Source organism: Gopherus flavomarginatus, chromosome 1, assembly GCF_025201925.1.
Source record: "Gopherus flavomarginatus isolate rGopFla2 chromosome 1, rGopFla2.mat.asm, whole genome shotgun sequence".
NCBI lineage: Eukaryota > Metazoa > Chordata > Testudines > Testudinidae > Gopherus > Gopherus flavomarginatus.
Window position 1 is genome coordinate 287,676,288 of NC_066617.1, and position 20,256 is coordinate 287,696,543.

Sequence of the window (20,256 nt, forward strand, 5' to 3'; positions counted from 1 at the left end):
TTCAGAGTTCTCTTATGGAAAAAATGGCTGGGCTCCACAAGGTGCTAGGGAGCACAAAGCCGAGTACAAAGCAGGGTGGTACTGGACCAGAGGTGGGAGTGAAATGACTGATGGATTTTGGTGGAGAGTATGTAATTTTTGATGTGGAGGCAGGATTGAGGAAGGCGGGAATGTCACACACATTGGCAGCTGAGAGAGAACAATTCTAGTTCCAATGCTGGCAGGACATCTCTGGGTAATTCCTACCCAGTGCAATTTTGGTAAAAGCCACAAAAAGAGATTGGCACAGGATGAAATAACCATTACCCACAGCGGACTGTTTGCTCTCCTACTCTCCCCAGAAATAAGCAGAGACATTAAGCTGCTAGTGGCATCCTCCTTCCCCATACATTTGGGTTAGGAGTATAAGCGAATCCCCACGCTGCCCAAAACAAAGGCAGTATCCAGGCACCCTATGGAGGAGTTAGGGATGCAGAATAGGGGTGGGAGAGGTTCAGCTAAGGTCCCCCAGACAGCTCCTCACAACCCATCCCGAATGGCACAAGGAAAGTCAACAGACTATTCTTTTCAGTCCGGAATATTTTTCACTCCACTGTTTGCCCTTTCCTCCTCTAGACCTTCTCCCTTCCAGTCCCCTCCTCCACTAGCTTCTCTCTACCTTCTGGGCCTGATCCAAAGCCCACTGAAGTCAATGGAAAGACTACTCTGACTTTGCTTTTCTTTCTTTTGTTACTCCCTTGCTTCTATTAACTTATTCCTACATTTTTAGAGCACGTATTACAGTGTGGCCCCCTATCTTGTTTGGGGCCTTCAGGTATATTATAATATAAATAATTATAGAATCATAAATATCAGGGTTGGAAGGGACCTCAGGAGCTCATCTAGTCCAACCTCCTGCTCAAAACCGGATCAATTCCCAAATAAATCGTCCCAGCCAGGGCTTTATCTAGCCTGACCTTAAAAACCTCTAAGGAAGGAGATTCCACCACCTCCCTAGGTAGCCCATTCCAGTGCGTCACCACCCTCCTAGGGAAAATATTTTTCCTAATATCCAACCTACACCTTCCTGACTGCAACTTGAGACCATTACTCCTTGTTCTGTCATCTGCTACCACTGAGAACACTCTAGATCCATCCTCTTTGGAACCTCGTTTCAGGTAGTTGAAAGCAGCTATCAAATCCTCCCTCATTCTTCTATAATAAAATAATAATAAAATAATAATAATCAGTAATTATCTCCAGTGTCCCTGACCTATCTCATGGGCACGCTAGGCTGGTGAGACCCAGATTTGTGGATGTTATTCGCAGAGGAACCACATTTAAAAAACCTTGGAGGATGATGTCATCTCAGTTTCTAATACTGATAACCTCCTGAAATCCCATCATTCCCAACATTTCTTCTTTCAAGGATGCCACTCCTAGAAATGATGAAAGACAGCTTGATAGTACTAAGTGACTACAGAGATATAGGTAGGCCACAGAATTCTCAGCTATCAACTTTCATATCGTTATTTTTGAAGACTTTCTCACTTGGTCACCTAGATCTAATCATAGAGTTTTCTGTTTATAGAAATATGTTCTGTGGTCCTGGTTTTCAAGATGATTTTTCATTTTAATTCCCAAGACTTTTTCCTTTCACATGCCACTTCCACTCCCTGAGAGAAAAATTTAAAAAAAGCCTGCCACATAATTCCTAATGTAGTTGTCTTTGTAAAAGCAGCGAAGAATCCTGTGGCACCTTATAGACTAACAGACGTTTTGGAGCATGAGCTTTCGTGGGTGAATACCCACTTCATCAGATGCATGTAGTGGAAATTTCCAGGGGCAGGTATATATATGCTAGCAAGCAAGCTAGAGATAACGAGGTCAGTTCAATCAGGGAGGATGAGGCCCTGTTCTAGCAGTTGAGGTGTGAAAACCAAGAGAGGAAAAACTGGTTTTGTAGTTGGCAAGCCATTCACAGTCTTTCTTCAGTCCTGAGCTGATGGTGTCAAATTTGCAGATGAACTGAAGCTCAGCAGTTTCTCTTTGAAGTCTGGTCCTGAAGTTTTTTTGCTGCAGGATGACCACCTTAAGGTCTGCTATAGTGTGGCCAGGGAGGTTGAAGTGCTCTCCTACAGGTTTTTGTATATTGCCATTCCTAATGTCTGATTTGTGTCCATTTATCCTTTTCCGTAGAGACCGTCCAGTTTGGCCGATGTACATAGCAGAGGGGCATTGCTGGCATATGATGGCGTATATTACATTGGTGGATGTGCAGGTGAATGAACCAGTGATGGTGTGGCTGATCTGGTTAGGTCCTGTGATGGTGTCGCTGGTGTAGATATGTGGGCAGAGTTGGCATCGAGGTTTGTTGCATAGATTGGTTCCTGAGCTAGAGTTATTGTGGTGCGGTGTGCAGTTACTGGAGAGAATATGTTTCAGGTTGGCAGGTTGTCTGTGGGCAAGGACTGGCCTGCCACCCAAGGCCTGTGAATGTGTGGGATCATTGTCCAGGATGGGTTGTAGATCCTTGATGATGCGTTGGAGGGGTTTTAGCTGGGGGCTGTATGTGATGGCCAGTGGAGTCCTGTTGGTTTCTTTCTTGGGTTTGTCTTGCAGTAGGAGGCTTCTGGGTACACGTCTGGCTCTGTTGATCTGTTTCCTTATTTCCTTGTGCGGGTATTGTAGTTTTGAGAATGCTTGGTGGAGATTTTGTAGGTGTTGGTCTCTGTCTGAGGGGTTAGAGCAGATGCGGTTGTTCCTCAGTGCTTGGCTGTAGACAATGGATCGTATGATGTGTCCGGGATGGAAGCTGGAGGCATGGAGGTAGGCATAGCAGTCGGTAGGTTTTCGATATAGGGTGGTGTTAATGTGACCATCACTTATTTGCACCGTGGTGTCAAGAAAGTGGACCCTGACATTATCATCAAAGAGGCTGATAAAGGAGATGCCGTTGTCATCATGAACAGGTCTGACTACCAAAAGGAGGCCGCCAGACAACTCTCCAATACCAAATTCTACAGGCCACTTCCCTCAGATCCCACTGAGGAATACACTAAGAAACTACAGCATCTACTCAGGACACTCCCTACACTAACACCAGAAGAAATCAACATACCCCTGGAGCCCCGACTAGGGTTATTCTATCTACTACCCAAGATCCACAAACCCGGATATCCAGGACGCCCATCATCTCGGGCATTGGCACTCTCACTGAAGGACTGTCTGGATATATGGACTCTCTACTCACACCCTATGCCACCAGCACTCCCAGCTATCTCCGTGACACCACTGATTTCCTGAGGAAACTACAATGCATTGGTCACCTCCCAGAAAACACCATCCTAGCCACCATGGATGTAGAGGCTCTCTACACAAACATCCCACACACAGATGGAATACAAGCTGTCAGGAACACTATCCCTGATGATGCCACAGCACAACTGGCTGCTGAGCTCTGTGCCTTTATACTTACACACAACTATTTCAAATTTGATGACAATATATATCTCCAGATCAGTGGCACTGCTATGGGCACCCGCATGGCCCCACAATATGCCAATATCTTTATGGCCGACCTGGAACAATGCTTCCTCAGCTCTCGTCCACTCACGCCCCTTCTCTACCTACGCTACATTGATGACATCTACATCATCTGGACCCATGGGAAGGAGACTCTGGAAAAATTCCACCACGATTTCAACAGCTTCCACCCCACCATCAACCTCAGCCTGGACCAATCTACACGGGAGGTCCACTTTCTTGACATCACGATGCAAATAAGTTATGGTCACATTAACACCACCCTATATCGAAAACCTACTGACCGCTATGCCTACCTCCATGCCTCCAGCTTCCATCCCGGACACATCACACGATCCATTGTCTACAGCCAAGCACTGAGGTACAACCGCATCTGCTCTAACCCCTCAGACAGAGACCAACACCTACAAAATCTCCACCAAGCATTCTCAAAACTACAATACCCGCACGAGGAAATAAGGAAACAGATCAACAGAGCCAGACGTGTACCCAGAAGCCTCCTACTGCAAGACAAACCCAAGAAAGAAACCAACAGGACTCCACTGGCCATTACATACAGCCCCCAGCTAAAACCCCTCCAACGCATCATCAAGGATCTACAACCCATCCTGGACAATGATCCCACACTTTCACAGGCCTTGGGTGGCAGGCCAGTCCTTGCCCACAGACAACCTGCCAACCTGAAACATATTCTCACCAGTAACTGCACACTGCACCACAATAACTCTAGCTCAGGAACCAATCCATGCAACAAACCTCGATGCCAACTCTGCCCACATATCTACACCAGTGACACCATCACAGAACCTAACCAGATCAGCCACACACATCACTGGTTCATTCACCTGCACATCCACCAATGTAATATACGCCATCATATGCCAGCAATGCCCCTCTGCTATGTACATCGGCCAAACTGGACAGTCTCTATGGAAAAGGATAAATGGACACAAATCAGACATTAGGAATACAAAAACCTGTAGGAGAGCACTTCAACCCCCTGGCCACACTATAGCAGACCTTAAGGTGGCCATCCTGCAGCAAAAAAAACTTCAGGACCAGACTTCAAAGAGAAACTGCTGAGCTTCAGTTCATCTGCAAATTTGACACCATCAGCTCAGGATTGAACAAAGACTGTGAATGGCTTGCCAACTACAGAACCAGTTTTTCCTCTCTTGGTTTTCACACCTCAACTGCTAGAACAGGGCCTCATCCTCCCTGATTGAACTGACCTCGTTATCTCTAGCTTGCTTGCTAGCATATATATACCTGCCCCTGGAAATTTCCACTACATGCATCTGAGGAAGTGGGTATTCACCCACGAAAGCTCATGCTCCAAAACGTCTGTTAGTCTATAAGATGCCACAGGATTCTTTGCTGCTTTTACAGATCCAGACTAACACGGCTACCCCTCTGGTAGTTGTCTTTGTGTTTCTTTTGAGAAACTCATGCTAAATACTGAGACAAATTCTTTGTCGTGAGTGGCCTTGTGTATTCAACATCTTGGCACTCTGCTGTAAAGCAATAAGTCTAGAATGTCGAAGAATTCTTATGTAAGCAGAGTCAGGATGGGCTCTGCCCTGACAACTGGTGGTGAATTGTGGGGAGTGTGGAAGGCAATTTCAGGTATTTGCATTGGCACACCCACCCTGCCTGGCGTGGCCCATGGCAGCCTGGGATGGTTGTTTTGACAGCTCTGGGTTACCCAGTTTCTTTGTTGTTGGGGCGGGACGAGTGGAGTGTTGTCGCCCTGGTTGTGTGGATGAGGAACTGTAGGACTGCTTTGTGACAAAGATGTCTCACCATCAGGTGGGTGGCGCTTGCTAGACAAGGGACATGGGTGCCAAAACCCAGTGAACTGAGAGAGGTTGGGGACTGGTGTGTGTGTACACCTGATGGTATGGGCCCCTTTTGAGGGCCTGGAACACCAATTGCACATTCTCTTCTCTCCACTGTTGAAGAGCAGAGCTAATTTTGAATCTATTAGGAGTCCATCTAGAGGCTGCTGAGCTGAATTCACATTGGGCTAATAGTGCACCAGCACCTGGGTTCCCCTACCACAAGCTGAAATCACTAAAAGAGCTAAGCTTATTGAGCTGAGATCACAGAGTGCTGTGTTAACTAGTGGAGGAGCCTGAAGATCTATCGCTAAGTGGCTGGCAGAGCAGTTTGCAGCATATTGGAGCAGCCCACAGAACAGTGAGCGGAGCGGTTTGCGGGAGCGGCTCACGGGTCGGCTGGAGGAGCAGCACATCTGGTGGAGTGGAGTGGAGCTGATTGTGGTGAAGGCTGCAGCAGAACTCTACGGAGAGGTGGAACAGTCTGCAGCACGTTGGAGCAGCCCATGGAACAGTGAGCGGAGTGGAGCGGTTTGCGGGGTCGGCTGGAGAAGCGGCACAGCTGGTGGAGTGGAGCTGATTGTGGTGAAGGCTGAAGCAAACTCCACGGACAGGCAGAGCAGTTGGCCCCTGGCTCACGTAAGATGCCCCTTAACACCCTGTGTACCCCACCCATTTCCACCCAGGCTGGGAAGGGGAGGGGGAGAAACTCTGCAGATAAACTTTTGAACTCTGGGGTGGCACTGAGACTCAGACTCAGAAACAGAGACTCTTGGATTGTTGGACTTTGGGGTGATTGGACTTAAGACCCTAAGGGGGAAAGGACATTGCCAAACGTACTTGGAGGTCAGTGTTTTGCTTATGGTTTGTGTTATAATTCTGTTTGTGGTGTTTCTCCAACGTGATGCTGCATTGTTTCCCTCCTTTATTTTGCTACACTCGGACTCCGTGCTTGCGAATGGGGAAGTATTGCCTCCTAGAGGCGTTCGGGGGGGGGGGTATGTAATTGTCCCAGGTCACTGGGTGGGGGCTTGAGTTGGTTGTGCATTGTGGTATTGAAATGGAACCCCTGGATACTGAACCCGGCCCTTGTTGCTGCCAACTCAGAGGGGCAGAAGGGTTACACTTAGAAACTTGTCTCTTTGACCAAACATGGGCAAAGGAGAACTTGTATCAGAATGTAATAACAATATAAAACATTCTGTAAGTAGTTCTTTTACTGTGTCATGAATCAATCAAGAGATTTACTACAGGACTATATTTTGGCAAGGACACTTACCATATTATTTTTTCCTGTTCTCTTCATTTTTTTCAAGGCAGATATTTGCTGTCCCTTCTACCCTTCTAGATAAGTCACTGATCCTAAACAGAAATAAATGTGATTTTCCAAATTACAGATGTCTACCAAAAAGCCTGTTAGAATTAGTTTTCAATATATGTCTATTGGATTGTATAAAGGACTGAAAAGGTAGAATTTATACTTATGTTGCCTTCATTTTTTAAAAAAGGAAAGATAACTAGTTTTGTCAATGAAATGCAGTGCAAATTTGTAAACAATATGAATGGAATGTTTATGAATGCATCTTTCTCAAGTTGCATAAGGGAAGTTAAATTACTTATTTTAACTTATCTTCAGAATAAATAAGGGGAATGGAATAATATATCATCATGATCTAAAACTTGTCATCTACCATACTGTTTTCATATCTGTACTTAAAATTCTATGTTTCTAAAATGTTTTTTTGTTGTTGGATTGGTTTTTTTGTTTGTTTGTGTGTTTGCATAATGGCCCAATGCTATCATAGTACAGGATTATACATCATGTGGCACAGGAAATTCAAAATGACAACACTGCAGATGAAAACCACAACAATTGTACTTATCTCAATAAAACACCCAACCTGGCTGTATGATACTTCTAGCATGAAATTAACTTATTTGGAAAGCACTGTAATCTAGGAGAATAAGCACAAACTTCAGAGTCTGACGTTCCTGAGTTCTAATCCTCGTTCTCCCACTTATTTGCTATGTAGCCTTAGGCAAGAGACTTCACTTTTCTGCTCAGTTTTTCTCAATCTGTAAAATAATGGTTATTTAGTAGAGCTAGTTGAAATTCTTTCAATTTCAAAAACAACAGCAACCAGCATAATGTTTTGAGCTTTGGTCAGTTCTATTAGAGAAGCAAAATGTTCTTGTGGTTAAGGCACTAGACTGGTACCCAGGAGAGTAGTAAGGAGACTTACCCTGTATAAAACATTTCACCTCATTATGCTTCAGGTTCACATCTGTAAAATGAGGATAATAGTATCTCCTTCCTCCCACCCTTTGTCTTGTCTATTTTGACTGTAAAATTTCAGAGCAAGAAATGTCTCTTACTAAGTGTTTGTGATTCATCTAGTGCAATGATGTTACCTGAGTTGCTATATGCTACAATAATCATAAATGTTTGGACAATGGATGTAAACTATTATTATTATTAAGAAGCCCCTGCATCCTCTCCTTCACCAGGCCTACCTTTTTCATTTCAGCATAATCATACTTTAGTTTGTGTTTAGCAGATCTAGTTCCGCTTTCAATTTAGAATCCATATAGTTTTGTGTTGAAGTTGCACGTGTAAGCCCTTGTACAATAAGACATAAACCAATTCAGAAGAGCAGAGCAAAATAGGAAGAGGGACCCAGCAGTTTTAGCTGTTGTTTTTCATTATGTGGGTCAATGTTATACAGAAAAGTGACATTGTGTCACAGGGGAATGGGAATGATAGGGACAAAGGAACTGTTCTATCAAAGTTCATGTTCTCACACAGCCCCAATCCACAAAAAACACCTCAAACAAGCCTGTGTATACTTGCACAGAATCTAAAGCCACATATGGGGAACATCCTTACATTCCTAACCATCCTTCCCATTATGGAGGGAACTGACAGGGCCTTTCTGTTTCTTCTGGATTCTGGCTAAGGGAAGAGGCAGCTGTTGATGGAGTCTCTTCTTGTCCTGGAGGCGAGGGAGATCTGGAGTGCCAAATTCTGCCTCATTCTCTCACAGTCTCCTCTGGAGAGGCAGGGGAACCAACAAGGAGACAGTAGAAAAAACGTGGAAGGAGATATGGGACTTCCAGCTTGTACAATTCTTCTCTTTCAACTGCTGGTGCTGCTAGAAGGAAGCCTGGAACCACATAAAGCTCTGACATTTTCCCAACTAATGAGTCCTTATTTCACACACTGGTGAAGAAGAAGTATGAGGAGGAGCTCTGGGAGAACTGAGCTCTCCCAAATCCAGGTGAAGGAGAGGAGGGTGAGCACTTCCCCTGATTTTAGAGTTTACTTTAGACCTTGCTCAGCAACTGTAGCATGCTGGGCTGGTGATAAGTCACAGGCCTCTAGGTGCTCCCTGGATCAATGGTAATTTATTGAACCGACCGTCAAAAACACTTTAGAGTTCCCAGCTCAGCATCTCTAGCTTGGTTGTCTGAGGTGAAAGCACAATGTTTTCTGAGGTTAGGACTCAACAGCTATACCTTATTTGGTTGATACCAAAACACAGGCCTCTGCGAGGTGATTAGATCAGCACTTCCAGCCTGCTCAGCTGGCTTGCAGATTTAGGTTTCTGTGAGGTGTTACAAAGTCAGGCTAGACAGCTATAAGACAGTGGTGGGAGGCAGGTATATTAGTCCTAGACAGATAAAGGCCCCTTTCCCTATAAACTGAAAAGCAATTACCTCAGGTCGGCTAGGGACACCTGAAATCCAATTAAGGACTGCCTGAGACCTTTAAAAGTCCACCTCTGGTGAGAGAGAAGGGAGGAAAGACAAGCTGCTGCAGGGCTAATAGCAGCAGGAAGAAAGGCTGCTCCAGGATGGATGGCTACTCTCCTCCCTACAGGGGAAGTTACATAATTCACTGCCTGTTTAGGGGAAGGATTGGCACCCCACTGCCAATAACACCACACCCGTGGAGAGGGGACTGGTTTCTCTTTTTGTTTGGAGATGAGGCACTCCTTGGGCCGGCCCTGAGGCCTGCCAGAAAAGTATTGGGAAATAAACCCCCAAGTGGAAGAATAAACACCATCTGGAGTGACACTGACTTACTCCAGGTCCTCACTGTCAGAGGGGGAAGCGCTGAGCCCCCTGATGTGGAGGAGGTGTTCTGCCACAGAGGTCACTAACTCGGCAATTTTAGCATGCTTGGCAGAGGCCAAGGCAAACACAACCCTTTCTAAAGTTGCTGGCTTGGTACCTCTGTCTTGCCAGTCTGATACCAAGGGCTTGTACAAATTGTAATAGGGTAGAGAGGATTTTGAATATAGAATGAGGGGAGGATTTAGAGAGAAGGGAATCCTGGTGGGTTCATTTCACCATTTCAGTACAAGCACTTGTTTAGTGGTTCTAGCAGAATGAAGCCATTTGTTAATGTGGGTGTATGTGGCTCATGTCTTTGTCTTCTGGGTGCTGCCTTTCATATTACTGAGGACTCTCCCTGGATATAGAGAAAGCAGCCAGTTAATTCTCAGAGTATTTGCATCCTGTTACAGAGCAGGGATCCATCATGTACATGTGGACCAAACAGACTTGTCACAGAAGAGGCACATACCATGATCTCTCTTGGAGACCTTACTTTTGTTCTTTCCATTTTAAATATACTGTATATGGTTGCTTTTTTGTTTGGAAACACGTAACTTTTCTGACTTGGGACACATTTTCTTAAGTCTCTTGATACTGTTGCCTCAATGACAATAGCAAGATCACTTTCTACTCTGAAAAGGGTCCAGTAACCAAGAAAAACCGTGGAATACTTTGCTTAATAAGATGAACAGATGATGCAAATGGTGCAGAAACATCTGGAGTTATAATCCAGCTGCTGATATATACAAGTATTTCACAACCTTGAAAGACTGTCCTGTAATCTAAACAGCAATTTTATACTGCTGGTGCATCATGTTCTTGATATTCAATCAAATTCGAAAGTGCCTGTTTTCTTACTATTTCTATTCAACGTTATTTTGTAATGTAGAATGCATATTAGCATAAACAGAATAATCTACAAATGATGTCTTGCTTAGGTAATTATTACAATGAGCCAAGTTCAGAAGTGACATAAATATTGGTGTAAGTTATACATTGGTATGTTCCCACTGAAAGACCTTTTTCCTAAACCCCTATTGCAAGTTTATTTCTGTATTAGTGAAAAGCTGCACCAGTGATATGGAGTCAGAGTTATAAGCAACAGTCAGCATGAGTCAACTCTCAATAGCTTATTTGTTGTTTACTCAGTCCTTACTCGTGCAAAACTCCCATTGAACTCAACGGGCCACCTTCTATCCCTGGTGATCAGCAGGCCTGGAGCCCAGCTAAAGTTCAGTGGCCCAGCCAAGCTCGTCACTCATGGAATGTTATTCCAGTTCTGATTGGAGAGACCTTCTCAGAAGGGACCATAGAGCCTTCCTGCTCAGTTCAAAAACTCAGCTATCAGCTGGAAATGACAAACAAATCAGTGAAGGGGTAGGAATAACCCCTCAAGACCCACTTGAAATGCAACCCCAAAAAGGCACTAGTTTAGCTGGGGACTTAGAATGAGCCTTCCCCATCCCGAGACCCCTATATCCCACTATTCAGATTATTCTATGCAGATTACTGCAGTTTACTCCAGAGCTGCAGTAATCTCAGCATTCCCTCTTCATGTAAAACAGAACCCAATGGGAGTCAGTAGGGAGGATTCAATAGTGTGAGCTCTCTACCATCTTCTGGGGCACTGCAAGTCCACAACATGGAGCATATGAAACAAAGAAAATTCTATAACATCCCATGAGGCAATTACAGTACATATTAGACACACGTTATCAATGGGCAAACTAAAATATATGCCCAGAAAAAAACATGAGCCCAGAAATAGAATTCAAGTGCCCTTACTCCCAGTCTCCTCCTTTGACCATAGTATTACCTACACTCCCTCATCTACTTCAGTGTCCTCTTTCTAATTTTAATAAGAGCTATAATATTTGAAATCCCTCTCTAATAATAATTGGAGCCTCTCATAATTTCATTTGTTTGTACAAGACCTGATCCTACTCTCATTCAAATCTACAAATGACTACAATGGAAGCAGGCCTGGTCCCATCCTGATGTATTCTAGAAAAGAAGGACCATAGTCTGGTAAATTATAACTGTTGCAAAAGTATTTGCAAGTATTTCAGCATTAGCTTTCCAGTTGCTGTCTTGGCAACTGGAAATAGTTTTTTCCTGTCTGAAATAAAATATTTTTTCTTGGCAGTGTAAATGAAGATGTGTGAAGTTTTTTTTCCCAAACAATGTTATTGACTTTTCCACAAGGAAAACAATACAGGACTTGCTCCCACTCTCACTGAAATCAGTGGTAATGTTCTTGTACCAGGGTAGAGGAATGCTAACATTATATAGAACTATTACACTTCCCTTTTTCCTGCATCTCAACTTAACTTTTTGCTGAAATCCAGGCCATAGTTCTGTCTTTGCCAGACTTTTCAAAAAGCATTACACAGAGTTAAACCTCAGGGTTATTTTGTGTAAAACTCTGAAAAATAGATATTAAATAGTTCTCAGTCTACTTCAAAGAGCAAGAGAACCATATACTTCCTTAATAAAACAAACATTTAATGTACACAGAAAACATTGCAAATAGCATTTGGAATACGGTGGGAAACTTTTAAACAAAAACTATTAGTAAATACGCTGGTATTTCATTTCTGTTACACATAGTCAAGTATAAAGTTTTGACATAACATTCTAGAACAGGGATCAGTAACCTTTGGCCGGTTTGTTTACCTGCCGTGTCTGCAGGTTCAGCCGATAGTGGCTCCCGTTGGCCGCGGTTCGCCGTCCCAGGCCAATGGGGGCAGCAGGAAGCTGAGGGATATACTGTCTGCTGCTTCCTGCTGCCCCCATTGGCCTGGGATGGCAAACTGCGGCCAGTGGGAGCCACGATCAGCTAAACCCATGGACGTGGCAGATAAACAAACCAGCCCGGCTCGCCAGGGTGCTCACCCTGGCAGGCTGTATGCCAAAGGTTGCCGATTCCTGTTCTAGACTTTAGTGTACACACATCAAAACACATTCGCCTCTGATCTTCTTTCAGAGATGATTTTTCAGTCTTTATAATATGTTCGTAATCTACAGTATCTATCACTTGGACTCTTTAATGCTTGAGGAGAATGACAGTACCTCAGTCCTTTCAAACACTTCAGAATCCTATCAGGAAAAAAAAATCCAACAACAACAACAGTCTGGGAATCTCCACAGCCACCAACATTCTAGCCCTTGAGTTAATAACTGATGAAACCTGAGCTGATGCTGACATTTAAACCTGTAGCATGTATCCAAAGGAGTACATAGATTGCAATCAGTATACAAAATATCCTCTGAATCTCCCTGAGGCTTTTTACTCTATGGGACAGTCTCTTTCCCTCATATGCCCAGCTAAATCAGGCAAGAATTTCCAACCCTTCCCCTCTCTGAGCTCTGCCCCATTCTCTTTAACAGAGACAGAATCCCAGTTTAGAGCAGTCAGCTGATAGCTAAATGTAAGTTCCATAAGCTCTTCACTGTGTACGGGTAACAAATGCCCTCCTCCCAGTTCTCCCTCTAGGTTCACTGAACACATCATGGTGGACCAAACATTCACCTAATGGAGGGCTTACCTGTAAGTAAAGCTGGAATAGCATTCACCTGTATCCAAAGTGATAGAGGGATTGGGAATCGGTCCTCACAGCAGACATATCTCTTGGTCCTAAGTCAATGAGCTGTTGTGTTCTGATTGACTCAGTACAAAGGGTGACTAGGGTGTGATCTGCCAGGCAGATTGTCCCAAAGAAAACTTCCTGTAGCGGTTCAGAAACCACCGCTGAGCGTGTCTAATAACTGCCCTATTCTAGATCTGGATGTTTCTAGGTTCTTCCAGCTGAGTCCCCTGGCCTGTCCTTTGCAGCACATGTGCAGAGTATTCCAACTAAAATTCATGTGTCCTCCTCACTGATTCTCTCCCTTTCTGGGGCCCAAACAAAGTCAAATGTTGCAGTATAAAACCTGTGGCTTATACTCATATTGACTCTTCAGTGGAACCATGCTGCAGCTCCTAATGATCATCAAGAACAAAGAATTTCAGTTGTTGGTTACAGATATGTGATGTCACATCAGCAGAAGACTAGATACATACAGTGATACAGCATTGCACAAGTACAGGTTATTTATAATAAAATAGCAATTATTCAGATTTTCCTTTTTTTTAATACAGAATTCCTTTAATTATGGCCTGGAATCTAAGGATGGCTAGATGGACGTTTATCTTTGTAGCGATGCAACAATAAAGACAGAAAGAGAAAAAAGAGGCATGGTGAGGTTAGGGAGAAGAAGAAAGGATGGGACAGGTTAGGATTGAGGTGCCTGAGCATAAGACATCACATATGGACTATGTTTTGAAGAAGATGCATTGCTTGCAGAATTCCGCTTAGGGCTCTTAGGATTTGGGGCATGATCCTGTCAATTCAAGTCAATGGAGTCTTTCCAGTGATTTGACTGTTGCATGCAGCCAGTATGCACCAATTTCGTGAAATGTCCTCAGCAAAATGAAGCAGAAACCCAACTTTAATTATCCTAGTCCCTAATGAAACAAACATAGACCAGATTAGTTTAGTCGCTCATAAATGTAAACTTTTGTCTTTGGGTAACAAAAATTTTAGAGAGCTAGAATCCTCCCAGGTTTTTGCAACATGCATTGACACAATATTTTTTTCTCTCCTCATGTATTTTAACAAGTGCTGATTCTCCAACAAATTGAGATGTATTTTCAGTGAATTACAGAAGGCTTTCAAATAACTGAAAAAACAAAAACGTACAGGGCTGAAATAAATTTAATAAATAAATACAATTATTTCAAATGAAAAAAACCACTATAATCCTTTTTGACTTGAGACATCCTCCCCAAAGTCCAGTTTTCATACAACTTAGATGGAAAGGCAGTATATGATTCTCTTATGTAATCTTCTTAGAATTAACATTGAGAATTATCATATAGCATATAGACATGGCATTCTTATAGGATTAAAGCTGTACAGGTCCAATAACAGAACACAGAATAAGAAGCCTTGGGCCAGATTGTCTGCACTACTCAGAAAGCAGCCAGATCACCCCTCAGGGGGTTACACTGGAGTGCGAGAATCCCCAGTGGGTGCAAAGTAAAGGGTTCTTATACCAGAACCCTATAATTTGCAGTGTAAGGGGCATGTAGGAGGGATAGCCAGAACATACTGCACTCTAGCTATCCATGATAGGCAGATTTGGGGGAGGGAGGGAGGCAGGCAGCCAGTCAGCATGGGTTGAAGCAACTTAAATTTATATCAAGACTGGGACCATCTTAGAGCCTACGCCAGGACTGGGGGTCAGCCAGGGTTTGCCTAGGGGATGCTCCCTAGCAATCCCCTGCCCCCCAAAAGACCCTGTTCCATACTTCTCCCACCCACACCCTAAAACCCTCCAGGTTCACACCCAGACTCCTTCCCAGAAATTACTTCCCTTCCCCTCAGCTCCTCTGTTACCCCTGTGTACCGCTTCTGAGGGGTGCAGGAAATATGTTACTATCTTGTAGTTTCAATGAATTATTACTCAGAGTTCTGTATTGATAGGACTACTAAGGAATCAAAAACGTATTCTGAATCTTTTTTTGTCATCTGTATTGTTACAGACATATTTGCTGACAGGTATTTTGAAATAAATTACCAATATAATTGAAACTGATTTAATTATATTGTGTTATTTTCACAAACAAAATGTGCAGAATTTAAAAGTATTGTGCACAGAGTTTTTGGTGCAGAATTCCCCCAGAAGTATTTTATTGCTCTTTGAAGTCTTTTGTTATGGCTGAACACATTGGGCAACCCTATTGACTCTGACTACTAGGCCACATCGCCCTGCATATAAGGGCAAACCTACTGACTCTGGTCACTAAACCATATTGCCCTGAAGCTAAGGACAGTTCTACTGATTCTGGACTCTGGGCCATCCCACCCTGCACTGGAGGATAGTCCTGTTGATTCGGGCTGTTAAGTCATACTGCCCTGAATCTAGGGGCAGGCCCACGGATGTTGGCCACTGGGCCCTACTCTCCTGTACTGAAGGGCAGGCCTATGGACTCTGACCATTAGGTCATACGCCATGAGGAAAAGGGTGATTATTTGCACTCAGCCACAAGGCTATAATGCCCGCCCCTCACACAAAGGATGACAGGGTACACCTGCTTCATGACATGATCCTTCATATATAAATTAAGTAAATCCAGTGAGTGCCCTCTTGCCATAAAGTACAGTGGTTGCTGAGACATATACCATGGTAAGGAGAAATAGTCAAGGGCAGAGAGGCACCTCCAATCAAGGCTGAGAATTTTATGGGGCCATACTATAGTGACTGATGAGCATTCCAGAAAGGCTTCCCAATAGGTAAAGAGAAGACAAAGTTTGAGTTTACAGATAGATAGATAAATGGAAAGTAGCAGCTTTAAGGCACCAAGAAATGTTATTTGGAGCACCAGCAGGTATAGACAGTCTCAAGGTAGTTAGCTCACCATGTTTTATGAATCCATCCAATTCATGTTAACTGAGTCTGAGTCTGGTTCTTTGACTAAAAGAGGTTTTTAAAATGCACACAGACAATATTATAAGCATGCACTGCTCTCTGTGCAATACAAACAAACGAAAGGAAATCATTATACTCATATTTAAAATCTGTAATTACAAATTAGCTACTGGTATGGCATTGAGAGTTTTGCCATTGATGTGCATAGGAGAAGGATCACACCCCCGAAGTTCATGTTCAGTTAAACCCTTTCCAAATGTATTTTGGGGATGCACTTCTGGCAAGAGAATAAACAGCAAAGCACCTGTTCTCCTACAATAAAAGAAGTGTCCAAGAGATTACAAAAGACAAAAAAAGACTAGACTGTACTGTAAATGTGAGCAATTAAAAACCATTTGCAACCAACAGTACGGACAGAGCTTTATATATCGTGACATATCTCTGACTAAAGCTTTTAATCCTTGACCCTAAAACATTTATTACACAAGTGACATGTAAGGTCAATACTAAATTTCACCTTATAAAAACCAAGTTGGATATGTAAAATAAAAAACTATAAACTCACACAAGTGAAATCATTTACTGAAATTAACTGCATCTCCGCTGTACTCTATGGAGATAACGGAGGACTGTAATTTTAATTGGTTCAATAAAGCCAACTCTTATTATGATAAATGAAGGTAAAAGCTAGATCAAAGCCAGCCTTCACAATTGGCCTGTCGGCAGCATCATGGAAACAGAATTAGTAGCCCTTCCAGCCCAGCGGTGAGCAACGAGGAAGCACACTGCCATACACAAGGTGATCCTCAAAGCTTTTTAATTTTATTTTTTTAAAGAGCTTCATCAAGTGAAGGGTAATTGATTTTTAATGTTGTCTGGTGAAGAGAAGAGGCAAAGAGCGTAATGGACGGGGAGAGGGAGACAGAAAGAAAAGGAAAAGGATATATGTAGATGAGGAAAGGATGCCTAGCGCATTCTAATGTCTTGGCCCTGCACATGATCCTGAACTAAAAAGACAGAAAGAGGACATTAATTAGTAGTTTCCTCTTATATGTTTCCCAGTGATATCATCTCCTCACAATGGTCCCAGTCCTCATCCCAGTAACTAGGCTGTGCACTAGGAAGTAATCTTCCCCTCCATCCTGGCATAGATGATTTGTATCCATGTCTACGATCTCAATGCTGCAATAGCATCTGATCTTGACATGCTACTCTATCTAGGGTACTTATATTGCCCCACTACCTCATAATTGTTAATGTATTTATCCTCCCCCTGAGAGGAAGAGAAGAGCTATTACCACTATTTTACACACGTGGAAACAATTAGAAAATGACTTACCTAAGGTCACACAGGAAATTGAACTCAGGTCTCTTAAGTACCAGATTATCACCCTAATCACTACATCGGGGTCGGCAACCTCTAGTATGTGGCTCACCAGGGTAAGTACCCAGGCGGGCCGGGCCAGTTTGTTTACCTGCCGCGTCAGCAGGTTTGGCCGATCATGGCTCCTACTGGCTGCGGTTCGTCATCCCAGGCCAATGCAGGAGGCAGGAAGCCGCAGCCAGCACATCCCTCGCCCATGCCACTTCCCATCGCCCCCATTGGCCTGGGACGGTGAACCGTGGCCAGTGGGAGCCACAATCGGCTGAACCTGCCAACACGGCAGGTAAACAAACTGGTCCGGCCCACCAGGGTGCTTACCCTGGTGAGCTGCATGCCATAGGTTGCCGATCCCTACACTACACCATTCTTCATCTCTGCTAGGAGCAAGGGTCAGGCTGCAAGTGGATCTCCATGGCCTGGATCTCCATAGTCTCAGATCCTCTGCCTTCCACATACTCCCGACAGCTGAGCTTCCCAAAACCTGCCCTCCAAACAAGAGGCCTAAACTGGTTCCACTGTATTCAAGGCACTTGCAACTGTGGAGGAAGAAGCGGGATTTTGCCTTATAAAAAGAAGGGACTGATTGCAGTTTACTAATCAGTTTCATCTCAGATGTCAGGCAAGGGCACTAGAGAATATTATCCACTTGATAAGGTCCAATAAGCACAACTTTAAAGGATTCTTTCCTCTCCATGAATACAATGAAACTGTCAAGTATAACTTCCACCTCAACAATGCTGTTACAGCTTCTCACCTCGCAAGATTACACTAGATAAGCACTACATTATTTTCTGATCCAAAATATTTACACACACACACACACAAAAACCATGAGGATATTCAAAAACAAAAATCCAGTCTGAAAATTTATTCCCTGTGGTCTCAGCATACTGAGGTAGTCTGAGGCCCATCTACATGTATGACTGTTTTAAAAGAAGACTCAAATAGGCACATGGGAACAAAAAGCAATAAAGGTTTAAGAAGAAGCAATACTATAATAATTATAATAATTTCTACTAGTTTCTGTAACATAATCTCCATTGCAGGATAATATATTACTAATACCTGGTCTATAAGTTTTTGTAAAGTAATTTGAGAATTTCAGATTGAAGGCCCCAAAGAAATGTAAAATATTGTTTTTGTTGTTACTATTATTACATATCCCTTTTAAAGCTTGGCTTTACTGTGAATTTAAAAGTGCACTGTTTAATACAACCAAGCACTGTCCATAGTACATAGAGTAGTATAAAATGACAGCAATAATAGAAAATCAGAAAAAGAAGAATTTTCAACTTTGTTCTCAATTGATGTAACCATTCAACAGCTCAGAACCTACTAAGTACACAGCTTCAAACTAGAGGAATAGTGATGAGAGCCCAGTGTTTGGAATTAGGGTGACCAGATGGGATGAAGAAAATATCAGGACACATGGGGGGGGGGTCCCGCCAGCAGAGGAAAAAAAAAAAAACAGGAGTGCGAAATATTGGGACAAATTGCATCCTGACCAAACATCAGTTGGGACGAAGGACAAACGCTTAAATATCAGGATAGTCCCGATTTTATCAGGATGTCTGGTCACCTTAATTTGGAATTCACAAATGGTAGAAAAGGAAACACTAAATGTGAACCAGAAACTGCAAGTGGATGCGTATATAGAATCAAATCTCACAAATAGGAAGGTGTGCCAGGATTCAGAGCCCTGAACACTTGGGTAAACCTTAACTAGACGATATAAACACAGCAGCTAATGAAATACTTAAATAGTAGAGTCAATTGGAAAAACACAAACAGCACTAAATAAACAGGCCACATGTTTGTGGACAGATTGCAAATAAAGGATCTAGACCAGGAGTAGGCAACCTGCAGCATGCGAGCTGATTTTCAGTGTCACTCACACTACCTGGGTCCTGGCCACCGGTCCGGAGGGGCTCTGCATTTTAATTTAATTGTAAATGAAGCTTCTTAAACAGTTTAAAAACTTTATTTACTTTACATAAGCAGTAGTTTAGTTTTATATTATAGACTTATAGAGAGAGACTGTCTAAAAACATTAAAATGTATTACTGGTATGCAAAATCTTAAATTAGAGTGAATAAATGAAGACTCGGCACACCACTTCTGAAAGGTCGCCGACCCCGATATAGACTGAGCTAAACCTTCAAGGATACTATTAAAATAGCCAAGGTACTGTGCATTTTTTTATGTTTGGGAAGCACTTAGCCCCTTGTGTTTGCTGCCCGAAAAACAACTACAACAACAGTAGTAGTAGTATTAGGTGTAAACTGGATGTTAGAGGCAAAGGGGATGTAAAAAGGAAGAAAACTTTCTGATACACCATCAAGGCACATGAGTATGTAATTCAAAGCAGTTTGACAAAAATTAACTTCATTTAAGAAAAGTCAAATGACACTGGAGCATACCCAAAACAAAATCAAATCTGTATTTTGACCAAGTTGTTAACATTGGTACATAAATATGGAATGGATAGTGACAAACTAATTTCCAGTCCAAGATTTTCTGTGTTGATAGCACCACGGCTCTAATGCACAGCTACAGGCACCGGAAAAGAAAGAAAGAAAAGCAAAGTATTAAAAGAAATCAAATGGTGACCCCATAATAGGAGAGTAAATTGGAAAAAGATTCAACAGGGCACCATTGTTTGAGCATGAGAGCAACCCAAATCTCAGCAGAATAAGCAGTTGTAGAAACCCCTTGGATCATATCAAAAGAATTAAGTAAAGTAATAAAATTCAAAACACAGGCAAAAAGCTGATCAGGATGCCTGTTAAAACACGCCCCCCCCCCCCAAAAAAAAAATAGAACAAGCAGCCTTTGCAAAATCAACCAGAGACATGTAACATTCTCAGATAAGTACAAAGAATGGAAATGATGGCCAGGTGCCGACCTCAGGCAGTA

The 20,256-nt window shown here is 42.9% G+C and overlaps 1 long non-coding RNA gene across 1 annotated transcript in view; it reads right to left on the bottom strand.

Moving 5' to 3' along the window:
• LOC127050881 (uncharacterized) overlaps window positions 1–20,256 on the bottom strand; it is a 297,623-nt gene that overhangs the window by 209,588 nt on the left and 67,779 nt on the right. The window contains exon 2 of the long non-coding RNA XR_007774345.1: window positions 6,643–6,725. This is a non-coding gene — a long non-coding RNA (uncharacterized LOC127050881). The remainder of the gene's footprint in view (window positions 1–6,642; window positions 6,726–20,256) is intronic.